Raw genomic sequence first — 21535 nt, forward strand, 5'->3', positions numbered from 1 at the left:
GAAGATGTGGGTTTGAACCCTGGGTCAGGAAGATCCCCTGGAGGAGGAAATGGCAGCCCACTCCAGCATTCTTGCCGAGAAAATTCCATGGACAGAGAAGCCTGGCGGGCTACAGTCCATGGGGTCTCAAAGAGTTGAACACGACAGAGTGACAGAATAACACACACACACACACACACACACACACACGCACACACAGAGAAACTTGCTCCGGGACACGGGGCCCTTCAGGATGTAGTCTGAATTCCTGGACAGGGACTTTTCAGACATGCTTCCCTTCTCCCCTGATGAGCTCGGCCTCTCAAGGATAACAGAAGTAGTAATAGCTAAATTTGGGTTTGGCTAAACGCCCTCGATGCATTTCACATTTATTTTTCATTGCGTTCCTTCTACAGCCTTGTGGGAGGAGGTGATGCCTTCATTTCGCAGATGAAGCAGCCAAGCGTTCCAGAAAGCAATGTGCTGGGCATCATGTCAGCCTTAGCAAACCGGAATGAAAATCCGACTCCGTGTCCTCCAGTCCTGCTCTGCCCTTGAAGGGCTTTGGGCAGGGACCTGTCAGAATTACTAGAGGTCCGCTATGCGTTAAGCTGCCTGGCCTGGGGTGACAGAGGCAAGAACAGGGTGAATTCAATCAGGAAAAAGGTGACTGGGATTCAAATACAGCCTCATGCCCTGAGGTGAGTGCTGAGGCTGTGAGGTGACTGAACAGGGCTGCCGCCTGGCAGGGACTGGGGGGGATGGAGGAGACGGAGGAGCAAACCCGAAGCAGGCCGTGCAGGGGCGAGGCTGGGTGCCCAGGGCCCCGCAGGACCGAAGGAGGAGCCCCCGTCAGTTCCGCCTGCGCAGCAGAGACAGCGGAGACCGTCAGCGATGGCCCGTGAGCCGGGTCCAGCAGGATGGGTAGGCGTTCATCCGAAGACGACGGGAGGGAGACTCTACCAAGGAAGGACCCACAGGACGATGCTAATCGGTGACGCTGGTTTCTGTTCTGTTCTCAAGCTCTCTCTATGCTTTTCTCTTCATTCCAAAGACCCCTGGGGCAGTTCTCTTAGACCAGCCTTGTTCACAAAAGGAGACAGGCCACCTGAGAGGAGAAGCAAATCTCCCCAAACCCCGCGGTGAGGCGAGCCACCACGTCAGGATTTGAACCCAGGGCTCCCGGACGCCAAAGGCTGCACTCTTTACCACCTTGAGTCAGTGGCTTCTGGAGTGGGCAGCTTGGGAGGCAAGGGAAACGGGAAGCCAGCTGGTTTTACTCTGTCAACCAAGGTTGAGGCGCAGTGGCCGTGGCCACCCTGAGGCCAGAAAGAGGGCACAGGAGGAAGACCCAGCACGGCTCAGGCTCCCTGTGGGCACACGGGCACTGTGGTCCATTCTGACCAACACTGCCCTTGCCTGGACGGCCAGGCTCTGGGATGTACTCACCACGGAATCACACCGGAAGGCAAAGTGTCAGTCGCTCAGTCGTGTCTGACTCTTTGCGACCCCATGGACTGTAGCCTGCCAGGCTCCTCTGTCCATGGGATTCTCCAGGCAAGGATGCTGGAGTGGGTTGCCATTCCCTTCTCCAGGGCATCTTCCCAACCCAGGGATGGAACCCGCATTGGCGTTGGCAGGTGGATTCTTTACCATCTGAGCTGCCTTTAACCAAAACACAGTGAATAAATCTCTGCCAGAAAATTTCCTTTTTTCCCCTTTCTTCCCTTGATGCAATAATTCAGCTTTGTTTTTTTCCCCTCTCTTTGCCAAAGCAATCTATACTCTATAATAATATATAATCTATACATAGAATGTAAACATTACAAAAATATGTATACCAACCCCCAGGGATCGCCACTGGCAGTCTTTACTACATACTCCTCCACAGATTTTTCTATGAATATATTAACATTAAAAGGTGGCACAGCAGTAAAGAATCTACCTGCCAGTGCAGAAGACAAGGAGATGGGGGTTCAATCCCAGGGTCAGGAAGATCCCCGGAGTAAGAAATGGCAACCCACTCCAGTGTTCTTGCCTGGAGAATCCCATAAACAGAGGAGCCTGGGTGGCTACAGTCCATGGGGTGGCAAAGAGTCAGACTCGACTGAGCGCACACACATTCCATTATTAACATTAAAAATATTTTAAAATGAAAGCATACAATAGATACTCTTTTGCAATTTGCTTTTTTCTCAATGAAAACGTCAGGGACGACTTCCCATGTCGGAATGATCTAGATCCCTCTCATTCCATTTATTAGCAAAATTTTATAAACGATGGTTATGCCATCATTTGTTTAAACATTTTCATTTGATGGCAATAGATTATTTCTATTCCTTTGTACATGCAAACTACAGTACAGTGAATATCCTTGTACACAGACCTGCGAAGGGAACTTGCTGGGTCAAAGTGTCAGGACATTAACAAGTCCCCCCCCAAAATTGGACCAATTCACACTCCCACCAACGGGCTTCAGCTCTGGATATAAATAAAGATTCTGCAGTGTTGCTGCATTTTTCTCCCTTGCGGGCTTTCACACATAATTATCAGTAATTTTCATTTTCATAAACACTTTTCTTCCCGATAATGCAAAATCACCAGCTGGAAAGTTCCATCACGTTCCTATGTGCATTTTGCCTCTCCAGAAAGAGGCAGAAGCAATGGAGCCAGAACACCTTCGTTTTCTTCAGCAGAAATCTCCCTCCTCCTAGCAGCTCATCCACTTCTCTTTAAATGACCATGGCTTGCTAAGGTAGAAGCTGTTAAAAAGCCCCAGTGTTCTATACAATCGCTTTAGGGTTCTATTGGAACTCTTATACCAAGGAAATAAAAGCGTTAGAGAGCCATTTAAAAATACAGATAAATGCCACTTGATTTGACTGAATGTTGGGCCTCTTTTTCTGATTCATCCAGCTGTTGGCTTTGGACTCCTTAACAATGACCTTGTCAGGCTAGGTTTCACCAGGAGGATGTTCGCCTATTTCATTTTCTAAAAAGCCCTGTGAAATCTCTATAACTTTTATGCCTTGGTTTTTCTTATAATCAGTGTTTAAGTCAAGGACATAAAATGTTTGGGAAAAGAAAATCCAAGTTCTGTGATCCTTATAATTCATCCTATTTTCAGCTGATCTACTGATGGAACTGGAGGAGAGGGGTCTTGATGACTGTGTCCTCAGAGGTGGTCACCCTGCCACATCCATCCTTTCTCAGCTGACTGACGTGTCCTAAGCGGGCCTGACTGACAGCATCTTTAGTGCATCTTTAGCCTCTGATCAGAGGTGCTGAGGTACCATCTGGGCCCCAGTAGTTCAGAGCTGTGTGACCTTGAGCCAGGCAGCTGAGCTCTCTGTACCTTCGTTTCCTCATCTGTAGAATGGGCATATGGATATGACCCACCTTATAGGATTGTTGGGACGGCCAGCGAAACAGTATCCTGGAAGTACCAGAATGGTATCTGCCGCTGAACAAGCACTCAGTAATGTTCTGCGTTGTACTGAATTCTTAAGAGACGAAGTACAAGAGTGTTGGGGGCCAGAGTGAGGTACTCCGCCCGTGACAAAGGTCATGAGGAAGGAGGCTCGACATACGCAAAGGCGGGATCAAGCCTCAGGAGTCCCCCTGGAAATCCTCGAGCGTCTACCCCCATAACCAGAGCCTGCCTACTTTACTACTTTGTGCTCTTACCTACATCTCTGACTTTACAGGGGGCTGTCCCCCACCACCTCTTTCGGAGAAGGAGTTAACCTAGAGCTCCAGTTAATAATAATTCCTGGGCGTGATAAGAGTGTTTTAACCTACAAACTCCTCTGAAGGTTCTCTAGCCTGCCTGACAGGCTCGTCCGGCCACATGTGATTGCTCACAGCCTCCCAACCGTGAGAGGCACGAGATGCTTTAAACCTTCTAAAAACAGGTTCCTTAGAAAAGTTAGAAAACTATTAGTATAAGTATAATGGGCTGATTAGAAATTGTGTTGGTGAAGGGTTTTTCATTTGTTGAGCCAATGTTTGTTGCTAAGTCTCCATATCCCCTGCCCTTACACACATTAATGAATATATAGAAGGAATAAGTATTAACCTTTGATATTAATCACGTTAGACCTTAGGCTAAGTAAATTCTTTCCTTAACTAAAACCCACTACACCCTCACCCTGTAGGAATGTAACTTTATTTGGGTGGCGTCTGTTTTGAGAATAATCAGCCCTGGAGAAATAAGTGTCCTGATTGACTGACCGCTGTCACAAGGAGAGGGTCGTAAATTGTCAGCAGGCCCCCCTGGCCAGAAGATGATGTAACACCCCTAAGACCTCTGTATACATTTGTATGAAGCACCTGACTTTGATAAAAGTCAGGACTACTGACCCCGCGTGACTTTTGCATAACATCTCAGTGTATAAAAGTAGACCATGGAAAATAAAGAATTGGGATCAGTTTCTCGAAATACTGGTCTCCCCATGTCGCTCTCTCTCTCACTCTGGTTGAGTCTCCATCTGGAGCGCGGAACCCACCATGCTTACTAATTATGCCTGGGCTTCTAAGATCCGACCGGGGAGGCCTCAGTGTCTCCTCTCCTTCGGGAGAACGGAAGGACGCCTGCGGCCTACGTAAGTGGTGCAAGCTTCTTGTCTTGAAGTTTTATTGGTCCCCCGCGTAAACCAAGCTACTCAGCCTCTTTTCTCCACTGAATTTTCCTACTGAGCTATCCTCATTCTATTACTCTTTATATCTCTAATTAATACCTAATTGAAGCTATCGTATCCTGATCCTCGCCTATGCCGTCTCTCCTTCGAATACCCTGGATCAGCCGGGGCTGGTCCCCAGCACAAGAGGAATTAAGAAGCATAATTATACCTAATATCTTTATGGCACTTAGCATTTCAAGCAAAGAACTTTTCCAGACATAGCTTTATTTAAGTCTTAAAACAAATCCCGGGAAATGAGTGGTTACTAGTCCAATTTTACAGATGGATAAACTGCTGTGCAGAAAAATGATTTGCTTGAAGTTGCAGGACTAATGCCAGTCCCTGTGAATACAGTGCCAAGTCGAATTCTTTTCATCTTGTACCATAAAAAGAACACAAACCATTTATTTTCCTAAGAGATTCACTCATTCATTCTCCTATTGAAATCTTCCTTTACCCTCAGCTCAAGTATCACCCCCTTTTGATCAGAAGTAATTGTTCTGTCCTCTGTACTCACACATAACCCTCTGCTCTTAGAGCTTTAAGCTTGTAGATCTCCAGCCCGGGTATTAAATTGCAAATGTGTCTATCAAGAGCAGTTACAAAAGCCTTGGGGACTCTCTGAGCGCTGGGGCCATATCTCATTCACATGCCTGTCATTTAGTGTCAAGCACAGTGCCTGAAACAGTTTCTGCACTTGAGAACGGCACAGACGCGTAGGCAAAGCGATTACAGTAAAACGCGGAGATGGGCTGGACCACACCTGTGTGAAGACAGCTCTTCAACATTTCTGGGAAAGCTTCTTGGCCCTGAGTTTTCCAATGAAGTTCTGGAAGAGCACAGACTCCTATAACATTGAAGAAATGAATGAATAATAGTAGAATTTCAGGGAACCAAAGCAACTGTCTCATCTGAGAGGGAGTATAATATAGTGGTCAAGAGTCTGGACTCTGGATCCAGAAAGCCTGGTTTGAATCCTAGCTCAGCCACTACCTGTGTGACCTCAGGCAAGTAGCTCTGTGCCTCAGTTTCCATGTGTATAAAATGGGCATAAAAGCAGTGCTTACCTCACAGGGTAGTCATGATGACTAAACTGGTTAACATGCATAAACTTCTTAGAAAAATACTTGACATGTAGTATATGCATTTGTCAATATCATCATCATCTACTGTTCCTGAATTTCAAGCAAATCAGCAACTGTCTACTTTACCTCTTTGTAAAACTGGCCCTGAATTTTGGGAGACATTAAATGGGCAACTGAGATCACATCTGGTCCCATCACTTCATGGCAAATAAATGGGGAAACAGTGGAAACAGTGTCAGACTTTATTTTGGGGAGCTCCAAAATCACTGCAGATGGTGACTGCAGCCATGAGATTAAGACGCTTATTCCTTGGAAGAAAAGCTATGACCAACCTAGATAGCATATTAAAAAGCAGAGACATTAATTACTTTGCCAACAAAAGTCTGTCTAATCAAAGCTATGGTTTTTCCAGTAGTCATGTATGGATATGAGAGTTGGACTATAAAGAAAGTTGAGTGCCAAAGAACTGATGCTTTTGAACTGTGGTGTTGGAGAAGACTTTTGAGAGTCCCTTAGACTGCAAGGAGATCAAACCAGTCAATCCTAAAGGAAATCAACTCTGAATATTCATTGGAAGGACTGATGCTAAAACTGAGGCCCCAATCCTTTGGCCACCTGATGCGAAGGGTTGACTCATTGGAAAAGACCCTGATGCTGGGCAAGATTGAGGGCAGGAGAAGGAGAAGACAGAGGATGAGATGGCTGGATGGCATCACTGACTCAATGGACATGAGTTTGAGTAAGCTCTGGGAGTTGGTGATGGACAGTGAACCCTGGTGTGCTGCAGTCCATGCGGTCACAAAGAGTCGGACCCAACTGAGTGACTGAACTGAACTGAATTGAAATGGGCAAAGAACTCAATAGAAGTGAAGTGAAGACGCTCAGTCGTGTCCGACTCTTTGCGATCCCGTGGACTGTAGCCTACCAGGCTTCTCAGTCCATGGGATCTTCCAGGCAAGAGTACTAGAATGGGTTGCCATTTTCTTCTCCAGGAGATCATCCCAACCCAGGGATTGAACCCGGATCTCCCACATTGTAGGCAGACACTTTACCATCTGAGCCACCCAGGAAGTCGCAACGCATTCATGAGAGCATTCCTAGACTATTTGCAGGCACCAGAGTCTGCAGTCTAGACTTGGTGTAGAGCAGAATGTCTCAAAGTGGGTTTCATTGAATTATTATTTGGAGTGATATGAAAAAAAATTCCATGGGCACCCGAGTTTGGGAAATCAGATTAAGCAGGTGCAAACAGATTGCTTTGCTGTGGGATTTCTCAGAGCGTTAGTATATTAATCTGCATTGTGCAGCCAAGACAGGGAAGCAGCCTAAACGGCCATCAACAGATGAATGGATAAAGGTGTGCTACAGGTATACAATGGAATATTACTCAGCCGTAAAAGGATGAAATAACACCATGACCTAGAGATGATTATACCAAGTGTAGTCAGTCAGAGACGGACAGACAGCCTGTGATACCGCTTATGGGTGGAATCAAAGCATCAATACACAGGCACCCATTTATAAAACAGAAACAGATTACAGACTTGGAAAACAAACTCCTGGTTCCCAAGGGGAAAGGTGGGGGTGGGGGCAGGAATAAACTAGGAGGCTGGGATTAACGTAAACAGAATTATGCATGAAATCGATAATCAACAAGGACCTACTGCATAGCACGGGGAACTCTACTCGACACTCTGTTATAACCTATAGGGCAGAAGAATCTAAAAAGATAGCTATGTGTTTATGTATAAGTCAATCAGGCTGTTGTTCACTCAAATGAAACACAGCACGATCAAGTACTATATTCCAACTTAAAAATAAAAATTAAATCTAAAAAGAAAAGAAATGAAAATATATTACAAGGGCTCCTCAGTGACCAGGCTTCTGTGACGTTCCTGGGGGCCCAGAAGCTGGACTATGGGCCAGCTGAGACACCTGGGGAGGATGGGTCAGTAAATGAGCCCCCCGGAGTCCTGGAGTGCCTGGTCCCCTGCAGCCGTGACCAAGATCTCCCGATCCAGGCGCACCCCACTGAAGGCTCCATGAAACCTCCTGCATCCAAGGATCGGTGCACGGTCTGGGCTGGAAGAGCTTGCAAAAGTCATCTGGTGCGCAACTCTCTTATCGGTGGGATTCCCCGCTGCAGCCTCCTTGCACGGAGCCGTCCCCCAACCTAGGAACCACAGCGACCTCAGCGCAGCGGTCTGCCGGGGCTTGGCATCCGTCGGGGGTGGGAAATGTCCCGGGAAACAGCAAGAAGCACAAACCTCGGCTGTTTCTTCTCCCCTGTCCACCCTCCTCTCCCACCCAGGAAAGCCACTTTCTTCTCTTTAAGGCTCTGCTTGCAGCCCACCCAGACCCGGAAATGGAAACGTGCTGCCGCCTTGTGGACACGTCCTGTAACAACACCTTGAAAAGCCGGGCTTCTGGTAACTGGATACTCACAAGGGCTCCTCAGTTCAGTTCAGTTTAGTTCAGTCGCTCAGTCGTGTCTGACTCTTTGCGACCCCGTGGACTGCAGCACGCCAGGCTCCCCTGTCCATCACAAACTCCCGGACCTTGCTCAAACTCATGTCCATCGAGTCGGTGATGCCATCCAACCATCTCATCCTCTGTCATCCCCTTCTCCTCCCGCTTTCAACCTTTACCCAGCATCAGGGTCTTTTCCAATGAGTCAGTTCTTCGCATCAGGTGGCCAAAGGATTGGAGTTTCAGTTTCAGCATCAGTCCTTCCAGTGAATAGTCAGGACTGATTTCCTTTGGGATTAACTGGTTTGATCTCCTTGCGGTCCAAGGGACTCTCACGAGTCTTCTCCAACACCACAGTTCAAAAGCATCAATTCTTCAGTGCTCAGCTTTCTTTATGGTCCAACTCTCACATCTATACATGACCACTGGAAAAACCATAGCTTTGACTAGAAGAACTTTTCTTGGCAAAGTAATATCTCTGCTTTTTAATATGCTGTCTAGTTTGGTCATAGCTTCTCTTCCAAGGAGCCAACGTCTTTTAATTTCATGGCTGCGGTCACCATCTGCAGTGATTTTGGAGGCACTGGGCCCCAGCTCACAAGGGCTTGGGCACTGGAAAAACACCCCACCTCCAGAAATGTCCTAGGGTTGGTCATCAGAAACAATTCAAAAAAGAAGTCCCATTCACGAAGCACATTTCAAGTGGTGAACGGTCGGCGGAACTGTTGCTGAGCTGATGATTTTGCTGAAGCACAAGAAAAGCGATCATTAGGGAGAGGCGGATTGAAATCTCAAGCAGATACTACTTCACAGCCATCAGACAGGAGATCAGGAAAAACAGGGACAGAGAATCAAAGCGGGATAGGGGCCCAGGGGAAGGGAACCATCCGACGGTCGTTTGGGGGAGGTAAAGTGCAGGAGCCACAATGGAGAAAAGTTTGAAGGTCGCTTCTGAGAGAAAATAAAATACAAATACAAATCGATGTCTACCAATGGGCCCGCAATGACACTCCTGAAACTATATGCAAAGAAAAACTCTGATTCCCAAATGACGGGCGCAACCAACAGTCACTACAGAAAAACTTGCAATCACCAAGACTGGCAGGCAACAAAAAGGTCCATTCCAAGGACAGAGGGATGCTTCAGCAGGAGGCAGCACACAAATGCAATGATCTCTCACTCAGCCATCAATGGAAAGGAAATGCTGCCTTTGGCAACAACACGGATGAACCTGGCGTCGATCATACGTAGTGAAGGACTTCTTCAGGGCTTCCCTGAGAGCTCAGTTGGTAAAGAATCCACCTGCACTGCAGGACACCCTGGTTTGATTCCTCGGTTGGGAAGATCCTCTGGAGAAGGGATAGGCTACTCACTCCAGTATTCTTGGGCTTCCCTTGTGGCTCAGTTGCTAAACAATCTGCCTGTAATGAGGGAGATCTGTGTTCAACCCCTGGGTTGGAAAGATCTCCTGGAGAAGGGAAAGGTTACCCACTCTAGTATTCTGGCCTGGAGAATTCAGTGGAGTGTATGCTCCATGGGGTCGCAAAGAGCTGGACACAACTGAGCAACTTTACTTTCACTATTTCCAGTGAAGGACCTCAGTCACAGAAAGACAAATAACCTGTGATGTCACTTAGACAGACAGTGGAAAATGAACAGAAATGGACCCATTGACCAAGGAGAAATCGATGCCCAGACCCAGAGAAAAAAAAAACAAAACCTAATGGTTACCAACGGAAAAAGGCGGGGGGAAGGATGAATTCGGAGTCTGGGATGGACAAATCCCCACTAGTACACAGAAAGTCGTCACGAGGACCAACTGTCCAGCGTCAGGGACTCTGCTCAGCCCTCTCTAGCAACCTGCACAGGAAAAGAAGCCTGAACTGAAACACGTCTGTGTAGATGCATAACAGGTTAGGGTGCCTGATGCCAAAAAGAAGCACAACATCAGAAGTGAACTCTATTCCCACGGGGAAAACGTAAACTTCAAAAGAAGAGGGGGAAACAAAGAAAAGAGATGCCACGGCTCTTCCCTGAGCCCTCGGTGACCTGGGCTTGTGTCATAGCCCTGGAGCCTGACCAGCCTTGAGAACCAAGGCCTGGGTGACGGTACAAGCCCCCGGAGGCCCAGAAAAGGCCTGGGATTCAAAACACAAAACAATTCAAGTTTCAGAACAATTCAACATACAACGGCTCTGCAGAAAGCAAAGGCAAAGAGGAGATAGGACGCCCACTGTGTGTTTTCAAGTTTTATAGGAAAACCACCGGCTGGCCCTTCTCAATTATTATGAGAGGGAAATCAAATCACCACCAGGTATCACCTCACACCACTCAGAAAACAAATCAACCAGGGTCGACAAAGAATACCTTCTGGGGAGGGCACGGAGGAGAGGGAACGTTCCTTCGCCATTTTCGCCAAGGTCGATTGCTAAGAGACACGATGAAGAGCCGGAGGAGGTTCCCTTTAAAAATAAAAGTACACCTACCAATAAAGCCTCAATCACACTCTTGGGCCTCTACGTGAAAAAATAACAATTAAAAAGAAAACTTTCATTAGAAAAGCCACATTCCCCTAACCTGCATGCAGAACCATTGACAAGAAGAGACCTGGAAGCAACCAAAAAAAAATGTCCATTTCATGCATATTCTGCAGTATGACTCTGCCAATCAAAGGAAAGAAACACTGCCTTCTGCAGAAAACACAGATAAATGCATGGACCTGGAGCGGATCACACAAGGTGAAGGGCCACCGGCAGAGAACCACAAACACCTTCTGATGTCACTCAGAGGCGGAATCCAAAGACTGATACAAATGAATTCATTTAGGAAAGAAAAACCGATTGCCAGGCCCAGAACCAGACGGATAGATATCGAAGCATAAAGGGTGGGGAGAAGCACACAGGAGGTGTCTGAGGGTAAGAGGTGTGCACTGAGGCCTCTAGACGATCAGAAAGGACCCCCTCCACTGCACTGGCTGCTCTAGTCCACACACTCCAGGAACCCCAAGGGAGAAAGAAATCAACACGGAATACATCCATGTTTAGGTGTAACGGAACCAGGTGGCTAGAAACACCAAAGAAACGCATCGTCGTAAATGAACTCCATTCCAATCTCACAGAAAGCCTTCAGACTGGAAAGAAGGGGGTGGGGAAAAAAATCCCAAAACTAAACCAAGAGAAATGTCAACACTATCTCCCTGAAGGCCCTTTGAGCAGGCTTGTGTCACCTCTCTGGGGCCTGAGCAGCCTGGGGCCCCCGAGGCTGGACTCTGGCCAGCTGAGAGAGCTGGGGAGGACGTGTCTCTCCCCTGAGACCTGGAGTGTCTGGTTCCATCATCTCCTGACCCAGGCGCACCCCTCTGAAGCCTCCATAAAACCTCCTGCATCCAAAGACCGGTGCGCGCTCTGGACTGGAAGAGCTTGCAAAAGTCACCTGGTGCGCAGCTCTCACGCCGGTGGGATTCCCCGCTGCAGCCTCCTCGCACGGAGCCGTCCCCCAACCTAGGAACCACAGCGTCCTCAGCGCAGCAGTCTGTCAGGGCTTGGCATCCGTCGGGGCTGGGAAATGTCCCGGGAACAGCAAGGAGCACAAGCCCTCGGCTGTTTCTTCTCCCCCTGTCCACACTCCTCTCCCACCCAGGAAAGCCACTTTCTTCTCTTAAGGCTCTGCTTGCCGCCCACCCAGACCTGGAAACGGGAACGTGCTGCCGCCTTGTGGACACGTCCTGTAACAACACCTTGAAAACCACCGCTTCTGGGGACTGGATACTCACAAGGGCTGGGGCCCTGGAAATGACACCCCACCTCCAGAAACGTCCTAGGGTTGGTCATCAGAAACAGTTCAAAAAAGAACACCCATTCACGAAGCAAATTTCAAGAGGTGAACGGTAGGTAGAATGTGCTGCTTCGTTGATGATTTTGCTGAAACAAGAAAAGCAATCATTCAGTTCAGTTCAGTCGCTCAGTCGTTAGTGAGAGGTAATTCAAAATAATTTGCGATAGGGGAATGAGAAATGGGAAGATATACCCATCTGAACGCAGAGTTCCAAGGAATAACAAGGAGAAATAACAATGCCTTCTTAAATAAACAATCCCTAGAAATAGAGGAAAACAAAGTTGTGGAAAGACTAGAGTTCTCTTTAAGAAAATTAGATACCATGGGCACATTTCATGCAAAGAGAGGCACAGTACAGGACAGCAGAAGTATGGACCTAGCAAAGTAGAAGGTGAAGGGAATACGCTATGCACAGGCCTGTACTATAATTAACGGGGCTTCTTTGAAAAATAAGAATGACTTTCTCATCACCCCCAAGGGCTGGGAGCAGTAAGAAGTACATCATGGGAAGACATCTTGAGAACAAGATGTTGAAGTACTGATGTGAAAACCACTATGACCGTTTGTAACCAGAGCCTTGAGGCAGTTACTGAGAAAGGGCGTTGCTAGCCAAAAGGCTAAACAAAGTCATGAAAGGCCTGAAGGTTTGACATTGAGGACTACGCACTGTATATCTTTATCCCCAGTCTGAGATTGTAAAGAACAGTTATCTCTCGGGCACGAATAAGGAAGCGGAAGCTAACAATAAAAGGCATGCGGGGATTAGGATCTGGGTTTTTGCCTGCAAATGGCATCGGCCCCCTGACCCCACTTTATTTCTGAGTCTTGTTTTTCCTTATTCTTCTGTGGCACGACTCCCTCGGGTTGGTTGGTTGTTGGGCTGGTCCCGACAGAAGAGATTAAGAAGAGGTGCCAGGAATACGCAGAAGAACTGTACAAAAAAGGTCCGAATAAGCTGGATAACCACAGTGGTGTGATCACTCACCTAGAGCCAGTCATCCTGGACTGTGAAGTCCAGGGGGCCATAGGAAGCATTACTAGGAGCAAAGTAATGGAGGTGATGGAATTTCTGCTGAGCTATTTCTAAATCCTAAAAGATGATGCTGTTTAAGTGCTGCACTAAATATCCCAGCACATGTTGAAAATTCAGCAGTGGCCACAGGACTGAAAAGGTTATTTTCGTTCCCATCTCAAAGAAGGGCATTCCCAAAGAAAGTTCAAACTACCTCACAATCTCACATGGTAGCAAAGTCATGCTCAAAATCCTTTAAGCCAGGCTTTAACAGTACATAAACCAAGAACTTCCAGATGTAGAAGCTGGATTTAGCAAGGGCAGAGGAACCAGAAATCAAATTGGCAACATCTGTTCCATCATAGAAAAAGGAAGGGAATTCCAATAAGACATCTACTTCTGCTTCATTGACTACACTAATGCCATTGACTGTGTGGATCACACAACAAACTCTTGAAATTTCTTAAACAAATGGGAATACCAGACCTCCTGACCTGCCTCCTGAGAAACCCGTATGCAGGCAAAGAGGCAACGGTTAGAACTGGAGATGGAACGACAGACTGGTTCAAAATCGGGAAAGGAGTACGTCAAGGCTGTATATTCTCACTCTGTTTGTTTAACTTATATGCAGAGTGAAATGCCAGCCTGGATGAATCACCAGCTAGAAACAAGATGGCCAGGAGAAATATCAGCAGCCTCAGATATGCAGATGATACTACTCTAACGGCAGAAAACAAAGAGGAACTAAAGAGTCTCTTAATGAAGGTGAAAGAGGAAAGTGAAAAAGCTGGCTTAAAACTTAGCATTCAAAAAAATAATATCATGGCATCTGGTCCCATCACTTCATGGCAAATAGGAGGTGAAACAATGGAAACAGTCACGCTTTCTTTTCTTGGGCTCCAAAATCACTGCAGGTGGTGACTGCAGCCATGAAATTAAGACACTTGCTCCTTGGAAGAAAAGCTGTGACCAACATAGACAGCATATTCAAAAGCAGAGATATCACTTTACTGACAAAAGTCCATCTAGTCAAAGTTATGGTTTTTCCAGTGGTCATGTATGGATGTGAGAGTTGGACCGTAAAGAAAGCTGCTGTGCTTAGTCGCTCCGTCTTGTCCAACTCTTTGCGACCCCGTGGACCTTAGCCCGCCAGGCTCCTCTGCCATGGGGATTCTCCAGGCAAGAATACTATGGGTTGGCATTCCCTCCTCCAGGGCATCTTCCCAACTCAGGGTTCAAACCCAGGTCTCAGACATGGCAGGCAGATTCTTTACCATCTGAGCCACCAGGGAAGGCTGAGCGAAGAAGAACCGATGTTTTCAAACTGTGGTGCTAGAGAAGACTCTTGAGAGTCTGTTGAAGAGCAAGGAGATCAAACCAGTCAATCCTAAGTGAATTCAACCCTGAAGATTCATTGGAAGGACTGATGCTGAAGCTGCAATACTTTGGCCACCTGATGCCAAGAGCCGACTCATTGGAAAAGACCCTGATGCTGGGAAAGATTGAGGGCAGGAGGAGAAGGGGGTGATAGAGGAAGAGATGGTTGGATGGCATCACCGACTCAAAGGATATGAGTCTGAACACACTCAGGGAGACAGTGAAGGACAGATGAAGCCTGGCGTGCGGCAGTCCATGGGGTCGCAAAGTGTCGACACGACTCAGCCACTGAGCACCAGCAGCAGCAGTGGAGGCGCAGTAATTAGGCGTCTGGAGCCCTGGGACTGGCCCTGACTGCACCCCACTTTGTGACTCGGAGCGAGTTCCGTCCCCTTTCTTGGTCTCGGTTTCCCATCCGTACAGATAAAAGGGCTCCAAACCTCTTTTATGTTTTCAACCTGAAGGCCACTTTTTTTTTTTTTTTTCCACGAGGCATGGACAGGGACTCCCCTTCCTGTACCCACACGGATCCGGAAGAGACTTGCCAGGGGGTCAGAAGCAGAGCAACAGACCCAGATCTCCCCGTGTCACTGGCCTCTCTCTTAGATCCTGACAGCCAGCACTGGGGAAGGAAAACAGCTCATTTCACGTCCAGCGGTCACAGGAGTCCCAGCACAAGCCATGCCCCCAGGCAGGATTGTGTCTGGGGTCAGGGGATGAACCTGTTTTTCAACCATCGTGATTTCTGCCGGCCATTCTATCAGTTAGACGAGGCGGCGTGACACTCACAGGAGCGGCGGGTCCCTACTATTGAGGCGCCTCCCCGGGAGCACAGGCTGACTTGGCACCACAGTGAAGCCGATGAGCGGGGGACGGAGCTCACCAGGCGGGGACCAGACGTCAGGGGCGGGTGTGGGCACGTCACGCAGCTCCCCACAGGCCTGGCTTCCCTCCAGGCTGGCCCCGGCCCCGGTTCCCAAGCCTCTGCCACCTGCCGCTGTGAGGCAAAGCGGGCAGGAGGTGGGGTGGAGGCTGGCACTCCCTGTCCGCTGGCACCAGGAAGCGGCCACGATGACGGAGGAACTGGCAGGACCCCGTCTGGGGAACCGGCAGAGACTGTGCTAGGCTGGGTGACGTCCAGGGGAGGTGGCAGCTGCTCGGGGTCAGGAAGGAAGGAAACAGAGGCAAGGAAGGGGCAGAAAGGGAGGGAAGCAAGTAGGGGAAGAGGAAGAAAAGAAAGACAGGAAAAAACTGGCACTTCCAGGGTGGCCTGTGGCTAAGACTCTGCACTCCCAATGCAGGGGGCCCGGGTTCACTTCCTAGTCAGGGAACTAGACCCCACGTGCCGCCACTGAGATCGGTGCAGCCAAATAAATAAATTAAATTAAATTAAAAAAAAGACACTTTGTTTTTAAAGTGAAGGCGTAGTGAAGCATCGTGGTTACCCACTGCCAGAGCCAGGGGACCCAGGTTTGAATCCCAGTCAAGGAGCTGTTTGATTCCAGGTGGGTCACGTAGATTCTCTGGACTTTTAAGTTTTTCTAATCATTAAAATGGGACCACGATCCTATCTCCCTCCTAGGTTGGAGAATTAAAGAGGTCAGCATTTGGAAAGTGCTGGAAGAGTGCCCAGCACTCAGGAAGGACTTTGTAAATGTTTGTTCAATAAAGCGTCAGCCTGAGTCAGATCCTGCCACGGGCGGTGTGAGAGTCCAATCTGGTTCAGGGAAATATTGCTGGGTGTCATGGCCCTGCCAGACGGAAGCTCAGAACTGAATCACATAGTAACCATATTTCTTTGAATGTGATAGGGGCGTGAGGGTGGGGGATGGGGGGTGGGGAGCCTGAAAAGTAGAAAATATGGAATTGACCTGAGGGCTTGTGAGCTGCAAGGCCGCCCGATTTGCAGGTCATGGACTGGCATCGCCTTTGACCAGGCAAGGCTACCACTCACCCAGAGGCCAAAGGGACCTTCAGTGAACGAGAAAGAACCCCCAACCCCCGCGCACCCAGCAGATGGAAGCCTGTGCCAGCACTCAAGCCCTGGATTTGGCCAAAGGGGCTGGCCGCCCACCCAACCCCTATTCCCACTCAACCCCTCGACTGTGATATTCACAACCTGAGCTGTGTTCCCAGGGACAGAGGAGAGAATCAAAGTCAACACGCTGCTCGGGAGAAAAATTCACGTCGGTCGACTGCAGCTTCAGAGCTCATTCCTCTGACCTGCATCTCAGGAGATCTGTGTGCTCAGCCAGTTGAGAAGTTAATCCTAATTTTACCCCCGAATTGAAGCAATCCATATAATATGTGGTATTTGAAGTATTTGAGGCATTTAAGAGAGTTTGGAGCACACAGCATCTAACAAGACTTGTGCCTCCAATTTAAAATGTGTAACTCAGAATTGACTTAGGCTTGCAATTTTAAGTTCATTCAATAAACTGTGTATGCATGTATTGCCCAAGATACACCAAACTGACCCTGATTCTTGCCCTCCTGGAGCTGGAGAGACACAGACTCTAGACAACGCGTATACTAAGTAAGTACATGATGTGATGTATTGGAAAGTGGTGAGTGCTATGGGAAAAAGATAAAGGAGATGGGGAGGGCCCGGTCACGGGATTTAGTAGGGGGCTGGGAGGCAGTGAGGAATGAGCTATGTGGATCCCCTGGGGAAAAGCAGTCTAGGCAGAGGGAACAGGCCGTGCGAAGTCCCCAAGGCAGAGTGTGCCTGGAGGGTGGGAAAAAGAGTGATGAGGCCGACACCTGTGTTCACAGCAGGATTGTGCCCAGAAACCAGAAAGTGGGAACCACTCAAGTGGCCATCAGTGGGTGACTGAACAAACAGAGTGTGTTCTGGGCATGCGGTGGAATATTATTCGGTCGTGAAAAGGAACAGAATTTGACATATGCTGTAACATGGATGGATCACGTTCATCATGCTGAGTGAAGTAAGCCAGACGCAGAAGGACAAATACTCTGTGACTGCACTTGCAAACAAGTTCACGGAGACAGAGAGTTGAATAGCGGCTACCAGAGAAGGAGGGGCAGTTTCACGAGGGCAGATTTGTGGAGGGATGACGAAAAACTTTAGGTGTAGGTAGTGGTGCTAGTTACCCTAAATTGTGACGGTGTTTAATGCCACTAAAGTGTGCACTTAAAAAGGGTTAAAATAATAAATATAATGTATATGTTTACCATAGTTTGAAAAGTCTAAAGAGGCCAGTCCCTGGAGAAGGAAATGGTAACCCACTCCAGTATTCTTGCCTGGGAAATCCCATGGACAGAGGAGCCTGGAGGGCTGCAGTCTATGGGGTCACAAAGAGTCAGACACAACTTAGCAACTAAACAACGCCACACAACAAAGAGGCCAGTGTGGCTGAAACAGGGAGCGAGGCAGTTATAGGAATTAGATCCTCGGGCCCAGGGCGGGAGGGCATATCATGGCTGTCGTGGTGACGTCTGCCTTTCCTCTGAGTGAGGTGGGGGAAAGGGGGAAGGCTTGCAGGAGGAGAGGGACAGGATCTGACTCTCGGCTTCTGTGTTGGGAAGGGAGGCAGAGGACAGACACCACGCGTGCCTGGCACAGAGTGAAGGAGGCGCTGAGTCTCTGGAGGGAAACAAATTCCAGCTGTAGTTGCCTCTGGGGAGGGGGAGCTGGGTTGAAGGGAGGCCTTTTCACAGTGTATACCCTTCTTGATGTGACAACTGGACCATAAGGAAGGCTGAGCACCAAAGAATGGATGTCTTTGAACTATGGTGTTGGAGAAGACTCTTGAGAGTCCCTTGGACTGCAAGAAAATCCAACGAGTCCATCCTAAAGGAAATCAGTCCTGGGTGTTCATTGGAAGGACTGATGCTGAAGCAGAAGCTCCAATACTTTGGCCACCTGATGCGAAGAGCCAACTCGTTGGAAATGACCCTGATGCTGGGCAAGATCGAGGATAGGAGAAGGGAATGACAGAGGATGAGATGGTTGGATAGCATCACCGACTAGATGGACATGAGTCTGAGAAAATTCTGGGAGAGACTGAAGAACAGGGAGCCTGGTGTGCTGCAGTCTATGGGGTCCCAAAGAGTAGGACACGACTTAGTGACTAAACAATCTTTTTGTGGGCTGTGCACGCAGGGTGAGCAGAGGGCTGCGAGGAGTCTATCCAGCCACCAGGAGGCGCCATAGGACCATATAAGAGCCATGCAGCCCTCCTGGGTTGCCAGCCTGGCTCAGCTGGGCCCTACGCTTTGCTTTCCAAGGCCGCCCCTTGCTGTCCATCAGAGGCGGGTGAGCACCCCAGCGACCTGGGGCGGGAGAGTCAGCCACCTTCGCGCTCCCCCGACCAAGCCCCTGCACCGCTGAACGTGAGCCCCCTTTCTCGCGGGGGCTCAGCTGAGCAGCTGATGAGCTCGGACTGCAGGACACACAGCGCCTTCTGGACCAGCCCTGTGCCTTCAGCAGAGCTCACAGGGGTTCTGTTCTCCCAGAGACACCACCCCCAAACCGGCTCTGACCGCAGCCTGTCCGTGGGGGTCCATGGCACCTCCATTCAGCCAGCTGTTCCAGCCCAAAGCCTTGAGGTCATCTCCGACCCCTCTCTCTGACACGTCACTCCCAACCCATCCGTAAGTCCGGCTGGCTTTTGCTCCCCAGTGTATCTAGAATATGCCTGCTTCTCCCCTCCGCCCGGGGTTGGGGGGCGAGTAGGGGGACACCCACCCTGTGCAGAGTTGAAGGGGGTGCTCACCCCCAGACCGGGCCCCGCTGGCCTCCTCTCTGGACTCAGGGAGCCCTGTCCACTTCCCCTGTTCCTGGCTGTTCCCCCGCGCCCTGACCCCTTGACCTCTATGCCCGTGCCCAGCGTTCGCGTCCTTCTTCTCTTCTGAATGTGCCTGTGTTTACTGCCTGCCTGCCTCCCTCTCGCATCCCAGCCACACGTGGCAGCAACTCAGCCTTGTTTGCTGCCGCATCCCAGCCCCCAACCGTGCTGGCACAAAGTAGGCCCCCGGTGAGTGTTGCAGGGCTCAGCGAGTGAATGTGTGGACTGCAGTGCCCTTCCCTTTTCTCCCTCCCGCTGTCAACCTAGCTGACCCCCACTCAGACCTCCCGGGTGGCTCAGTGGTAAAGAATCCACCTGCCGATGCAGGAGACGCAAGAGACGCAGGTTCCATCCCTGGGTGGGGAAGATCCCCTGGAGTAGGAAAAGGCAACCCACTCCAGGATTCTTGCCGGGAAGATTCCATGGACAGAGGAGCCTGGTCTGTAGTCCATGGGGTGACAAAGAGTCGGACACAACTGAGCGTGCAGGGCACTCCTACCCAACCTTTAGAACCCATTTCAAGGGCCTGCCCTCCACAAACCCTCCCAGACAGGGGGTGCAATTCATCTCTTGTGAGTCCCGGGTCTGGCACCCACCCGACAGCGACCTTCCCGAGGAAGGAGCCCTGTCCTGGTCATATGCCCCAGGACGTTCCAGCTGTGAGAACTGGAGCGAGTTATTAACCCTCTCTGTGTATCAGTTCCCTCACCTGTAAAATAGGGATAATGACCCTCTTCATAGGATTGTGGGGCTTCTCTGGTGGCTCAGATGGTAAAGAATCTGCCTGCAATGCAGGAGACCCAAGGTTCAGTCCCTCGTAGGGAAGATCTCCTGGAGTAGGAAATGGCAGCTCACTCCAGTACCCTTGCCTGGAGAATCCCATGGACAGGGCAGCCTGGTGGGCTACAGTCCAGGGGGTCACAGAGAGTCAGAGACAACCGAGCGACTAGCACTTTCATGCAGGATTGATTATACGAGGATCAAATGAGTTAATACGTGCAAAACACGTAGAACAGCTCCTGACACAAAGCAAGTGCACAATACGTGTGAGCTATTATTATATTTGCAAAGGGCCTGGCCCAGGAGACATTTGTAGAATGGATGACTCGCTGAATTGTGCGTGACCTTCAACTTCATGAGCAGAAATGCCAGAGCACAGGAACGGGTAAGCTTTTAGCTGGGAGAAAAATACACTATCATCAAGTGTATTAAGCATTTTAATTAGCGCCTCCTCCACGCCCCCATGCTGTCTGGCCTCTGCCTTCCGCCCCTATTTTTGTTCGGCCTTGGTGTCACTTTGAGGATCAGAATTTGGGACATGCCTTTTGCCTGCGTCCTGAGCCCATGCACCAGACCTAGTGGCCTCCTACGTGCCTTCCAGCCTCCTGGTTTAAATAGCATCCTCTAGCTAACTGTGAAAAGGCAGCCTGGAGCACAGCTTACATAAACGGGACCAACCTCTCCCCCATGTAGCTGAGACCCCGAGTCTCCCAGCAAATCCTACCAGCTGGGAGAATGCGGCTCCTCCCGCCAGCAGGGGGCGCCCAACACCTCTTCTCCTGAGAGGCTCAGGGAAGCTCTAGGAACGGCACACCTGTCCCTGCTTCTGCTGCTCAGTCGCTTCAGTCGTGTCCGACTCTGTGCGACCCCACAGACGGCAGCCCACCAGGCTCCCCCGTCCCTGGTGGGGCTTAAAGAATTCTAACGCTGGGTCTGCACCCTCAAGTTGATCTGGAACGCAGCCTGGACACTGGGGTTTTTAACACTTCCCATGCGATTCCGATGTTCAACCAAGATTGAGACTCGCAGCTCAGGAACCCAGCCTTCCTCTCCCAACCGCTGCGGTGGGCTCATTCTAGGCGCGAAGCACGGATCTCACTTTCTTGACCCGCCTGTTATAATCGGTTCAGTTCAGTTCAGTCGCTCAGTCGTGTCCCACTCTTTGCGACCCCATGGGCTGCAGCACGCCAGGCCTCCCTGTCCATCACCAACGCCCGGAGCTTGCTTAAACTCATGTCCATTGAGTCGATGATGCCATCCAACTATGTCATCCCCTTCTCCTCCTGCCTTCAATCCTTCCCAGCATCAGGGGCTTTTCAAATGAGTCAGTTCTTCCCATCAGGTGGCCAAAGTATTGGAGTTTCAGCTTCAGCATCAGTCCTTCCAATGAACACTCAGGACTGATCTCCTTTAGGATGGACTGGTTGGATCTCCTTGCAGTCCAAGGGGCTCTCAAGAGTTCTCCAACACCACAGTTCAAAAGCATCAATTCTTTGGCACTCAGCT

The sequence above is a fragment of the Bos grunniens genome, chromosome 22, assembly GCF_055505025.1.
Source record: "Bos grunniens cultivar Pamir isolate PY7600 chromosome 22, Bosgru_T2T1.0, whole genome shotgun sequence".
In the NCBI taxonomy this organism is placed as follows: Eukaryota; Metazoa; Chordata; class Mammalia; order Artiodactyla; family Bovidae; genus Bos; species Bos grunniens.